We start from the raw sequence: 5,644 nt of genomic DNA on the forward strand, positions 1-5,644 counted from the left end.
TTTATTTGGTCATAGATGGCGGGCTGCTTGATGTCTTGCGGCTAAAGGGGCTCGAAGGTCGACAGGTTGGTCTGCTAGGTTTGTTCCAGATGGACGGGGCAACAACACTTGGTGGCAGACAGATGACAGACGAGCTGAGGGCCTCTATGATAAGCACGAGCGTACTCTCAGGTCGGACACTTTTTACGTCAATGTCGTGACCTCGCCATTTGACTGCGTGGTTGAAGATGCCCCAGTGTTGCGGTAACTGGCATGCCCAATCCCCCCACAATACTTCTCCAGCCTCTAACCGAGGATCTAATCCACGGTCTCTATTGGGATAAGAAACCTCGCCTCCTCGGGCGAAACAACAGACTCAATCGGGGTGTCCAAGGGAAGCTGGGAGGTGGACTCCTGAAGAACGGACTAGCTTTTCTCCACCATCGTCATCTATGATAATAAGACAGGAAATTTTAATAATAATTAATATTGAATTAACTTTTTATAATACTTGGAAATGTAGGAAACTAAAAAGATCAATTATACTTACATGCAGTTGCTCGACCAACTCATCCCCAGATTGAACATAAACATCCTTAAAGACGTCGATTTGTGGTCCCATGGCAACCATCTTCGTTAACTAGATAATAAACTTTTCCATCATACCAAGAAGATGTTATGCTCTCCTTACAAATTGGGCATCCATATAACCCTTATTGCTCCACCCGAAAACCATTGCATATGTAGGAAAATCGTTTGTAGTCCACATCATTACTTCCAGCAAGGTGAACATCTTGCCAGTAGAATTATCATACGTGCGGACATTGTTTTCCATAAATCCTTTAGCTTATCAATCGACGGCTGCAAATAAACATCAATTGACCTACTTGGATCCTCGGTTATCAATACAGTCATCATAATATTCTTTCTTCATGCATTTCTAAGGTGGCAAATTATGCAGAAATATGGAGATTGGCCAAGTGTTGTCGTATTGGTTTAGAACCCTAAACGGATTGAATTCGTCAGTGGCAAGTCCTAATTTAACGTTTCAAGGCTTAGCTAAAAATTGAAATACATCCGATTGAACTTTTTCGATGCCTCTCCGTCTAAAGGATGACTCATCTCATCGTCATCTACCTGTCCTTATGTCATCTTGTGTCGTTTGAAGTATGCGTCGACATATACAATGGCTGCAACCTCGGCTGTAATGGTAGATAATGCATAACTTTCTATGGAATCTTCGTCGTTCTATTCTAAGTTGTTATTTTGAACCTCGACTAATTACATACATGGCATTTATCCAACGGTTTATCCTCCTTTTAGGACAATAGACAATTATTTTTGTAAACACCTTCTACGCATTTTTCTGATCTTTCGACAAACTATTGTCCCTTGAAAGCATTCTCTTGAAAAAACCCTAAAAAATAATCAAAACACTGGTTCGACATACGATACTTTGTTTTGGCACGCATCAACTCCACAATGGTTGTGAGCACCGAAAAGTTTTAGCTTCCTGGGTATAATTCTTGGTTAGCACTTTTTAACAGTTTAACATATTGTTCAAAAGCTTCCTTGTGCATAGGCGGAGGCACATCATCTTTCTTTTCCTGATTGGTGTTCATGGAGGCAAATAGAAAAACGTCATTTATAATATCCATAACATGTTCGTTAGGATCTACGTTAGGTTCAACATTGTCCACTGCCATGTTTGAAGACGAAGCATGGTCTAATCGTTTCCCATAATGATTCCAAGAAATATAGGTCTCTATCACCTCATTTCTTAGTAAATGAAATAGAACATTTTCAAATGTCTCCCTTAACATGTTCTTACATCTCTTACGCGGACATCGGATTCTAGTTCAACCCGGGTTGTGTCTAATTGGGCACTCAATAAAATCATTTATTCCATCCAAGTATTCGTCTACACATCTATTCAGATTCTGTATCCATAGTCTGTCCATAATGTCTGCAAGCAAAATAAAAATAAAATGATTACCACGACATTGTTTACGACTTAATCAGATTAGATTTCTACATGGGAAAATTTCGGTTGCATCTCCCTACAGTTCTTTAGACCTACTCAAACCCTTGAAGTAAAAGTCAAATTTTAGGTTCTAAACCTACCCCAACTTGCTCCAACCCTTGGGGCAAATATGAGTTTTAACCCAAAACTCATTCCAGGGAAAATTTAGGCCAAGATTTCCCCTTGGGTTAGTGGGCTTGGCCCACTATATATGTGTGTTTTCTTTAGTTTTATATTTATAAATTTATTGAATCCAACGGCTAAAATCTAATATGAACAAATCCAACGGTAAAAACAAAAAATCTAACGGTCCAAATTTAAATCCAACAGGTAAAGTAATTAAAAAAAAATTCTTTTATGTGTTTCATATTCTTTCCTAGTGTTCCATGAATTTCATGGTGTTGGTTTAATGATTTTTCAATATTTATCGAAATCTAAATATTTTTAGGATAAAATGTTCATAAATTAAATTAGGATAGTCTACATAATTTTTTTTTTTTTGAAAAGTTACTTTAAGAAAAAAAATTATCCTAAATTCATTCTTCAATAATCTCGAGCTAAAAATTTAACCCAAAAGGGTTGGAGGACAAAAACTGTTTTTGGGTTAGAACCTAAATTTTTCGGGTTAAAAATTTTAGGTTTTAACCCAAGGGTTGGAGATGGTCTGAAGTGCACGACGTAGATATAAAATACCTATCTGGCACCCAAAGAACGCAAAAAATGGCAGCGAAATTCCCCCGATCGAAACCTAATACATGAACCCTAAACTACACCCTATAATTGTGCATTCCCAAACTGCCTAAATAACGGGAGAATTCAAGAATCAATCGGGCCACGGTCATGCTTTCACATCCATTTGCGAAATCCAACTAATCATCGAACAGGAGACTAAGCTTTGATTGAAAAAACTCGTATGAAGTTAATTACTATTAACTCCGTATAACACAAAAAATTTTGTACGTGATGTACAAAATTGTTTACATGCAAATAAATGAAATGTTGACATAATATAAAATAAAATAAAATTATTAAAATTATTAAAAAAATAAAAAAAGAAGAAAATACCTCCACAATTGCTTTGTACCAACCGATAATCATATACAACAACCCTATACAAAACAAACTTAATGTCGTTAGTATGAATTCACAATGAAATTTTAAATACAAAAACAAATCACTTACCGAATAAAGCGGGATAGATCTATGTAAGGAGAGGAGATATGGAGATTAAGATGGAGGGAAGATTAAAGGATGAGATTGAGGGAAAATGAGGAAGGGACACCAGATTGAAGGAATCCGATAGGGGAAGAGGGTGCAGAGGCAGCTGCTGCAAATTCCTGCAGTTTCTGCCTCTGTAGCTGAGCAATCTGGATATAAACACAATGATCTTTATGCGACAAAGGATTCGTCGCACAAAGTTTTTGCCTACAAAATCTTGTGCAACGACCATCACATTGGCTGTGCATATTTCATCCCTAAAAATATTTTGTGATGCCAATTCGTCGCCGAAGTTTTTATTTATTTATTTATTTTTAAATTTAGTTCCTATGCCTTTAAAATTTATCCAAACAAAAACTTAAACAAAATTATATTAACCAAATAAATAATTCAACTCAAAATTAAATCAAAATACAAATTAAACAAACATTTAAAATACCGTCCACAAATACATCTACTTAAAATAAAATTATTATTCGTCCATAACAATTGAAAAACAAAATAATAACACTTCAACTCCGCTAGTCCTTCAGGATTCCACTATAGTTTTGCATCTCGCTCGACGTCATAGTTCCACTCGCACAAGTGCCCCTTGAAAATGTTATTGATGAACTTCAACAACTTTGGTTGGTTGCATCAATATCCCAATGACCTGTTATGCAAAAAATAATACATCAGTAATCACTCTAATATACTATTTAATAAAAACTATTATCAATTCACTAATTCAAACTTACATATAAATCTTGCAGCATATACTTCTTCACCTCATCTGGCACCATTTTTCAAGACGCACACTCTGCAAAACAATCATTCCGCACTAGCACCCCAATGTCGTGCTAAAGCACGGCATGTGACTCCTCCTCGTCAAATCCACTTATTGCACCATAGTTGATTCGCTTAAGGCAACCTTCAACCGGCCCCATTCAAACCCGCATCTCAACTTTCTTGGCTTTTTTGTCTACAAAAAAAATTTATAAGTAAATAATCCAAAAAAAATTTCAACACAAAAAATAAACACAATTAATTCCACCTAAACTTTAGTATTACCTTTCTGAGAGCCTTATCCCTCACATCCTTTAGTTGGAAGATGAGCGAAATTGGCCACCGTCTCGAAAATTAAAACAACACCTTGGGATATGAGGGGGGTGTGGATAAGAAGAAAATAGGGGAAATATAGGGTTGAGGGAAAACCATTGTGAGAAAAAGTTAAAGTGAAACTGTGCTTTTAAAGAACTCGTGGGATTTTGCGCGACGAAAATTTGGTTGCACACATTGGTCGCAAAACCTTGCACGAAAAATCCTTCATCACGTACAGCACGCAGTAAATGCGAGGACTTCCATGCCCACCTACCATCTCAAAGTCCCTTTGTGCAACGACATTTGTCGCGCAATGTTTACGCGAAAAATTCTTCTTGGCACACTGATTTGGCGCCAAAAAACTCCTTACATGCATTTACTTAAAGGACTTTGCGCGACATAAGGGTTTGGTTAGTCTAGCAAAGAGCCTTTGCACGGTAAATCCTTCGTCGTGCAAAGTTTTCCACATTTGTGAAATAGATTTTTTGTCGCACAAACACTCACGCAAAGTTTTCAACATTTGCATGACAAATTTCTCATTTCGTCATGCAAACACACTTTAAGTGACGAAAATTGTTGCGCAAGCTTTTTTCCTACTAGTGAAGGGTGCCGATTTAGGATTTTAACCTGGAATCTTGTGAACCTTACGCGACAAAGACCTTCAGCTCCTAAACTTTTATCTTCGTTGCCTTTTTTTTTTTGCCATTATTGTCTCACCTTACTTGCTGGGATTTTGTATGAAGAAGCCTTATGGTAGTTTGTTGCGCACTTCTTCAGGGCAATAAAGGATTTCATCACACAAGAATTTCATTTGTCGCGTAGAAAATGGCGCCAAATCCTTATTTTACCGCAAAATTTTCAGAGTTTGGCTATGAATGATTTGTGTCGTCGTCAAACAACTATTGCGAAACGAAATGCTTCATCCCGCAAAGTTTTTGTCTGTGAACATTTAGCGTGACAAAGTGCCTGTTTTGTTGCACAAAGTAATCTTGGGCACGAAATATGCTTTGTCGCCTTAAGTTTTGTTGTGCAAGCATTTTTTTTACCAATGTGGCAAACAATGAAATGAAAATAAGGTCGAATTTCTGATATAACCCTAAACAAAAATCATGTGTAATTATTTTGGATGGAAAAATATTTGTTAGCATAAGATGACAAATTAATTATTTCAAAAAGTTGATATGACAAATTGCTAAAAAATTTAGTTCATATGACAAATTGAAAATTTGTATAAGTTCATATATATGATATTTCGAATAGTTTCCCTTCTATAATTTATGGTTATAACTATATATGTTTTTAATTAAGAATAGAGTCCCCACCCACCCCTATTATATTATGGGT

General features: G+C 36.4%; 2 long non-coding RNA genes across 2 annotated transcripts; both read right to left on the bottom strand.

Moving 5' to 3' along the window:
* Nucleotides 1-1,708: 1,708 nt before the first annotated feature.
* Nucleotides 1,709-3,456, bottom strand: LOC126584713 (uncharacterized). The gene is made up of 3 exons (XR_007610095.1): nucleotides 3,185-3,456; nucleotides 3,068-3,111; nucleotides 1,709-1,945 (listed from the first exon to the last, which is right to left on the bottom strand). It is a non-coding gene; the product is annotated as an uncharacterized LOC126584713 (long non-coding RNA).
* A 122-nt stretch (nucleotides 3,457-3,578) lies between these two features.
* Nucleotides 3,579-4,069, bottom strand: LOC126585288 (uncharacterized). The gene is made up of 2 exons (XR_007610399.1): nucleotides 3,958-4,069; nucleotides 3,579-3,872 (listed from the first exon to the last, which is right to left on the bottom strand). It is a non-coding gene; the product is annotated as an uncharacterized LOC126585288 (long non-coding RNA).
* Between the last annotated feature and the right edge of the window lie 1,575 nt (nucleotides 4,070-5,644).

The sequence above is a fragment of the Malus sylvestris genome, chromosome 10, assembly GCF_916048215.2.
Source record: "Malus sylvestris chromosome 10, drMalSylv7.2, whole genome shotgun sequence".
Taxonomy (NCBI): domain Eukaryota; kingdom Viridiplantae; phylum Streptophyta; class Magnoliopsida; order Rosales; family Rosaceae; genus Malus; species Malus sylvestris.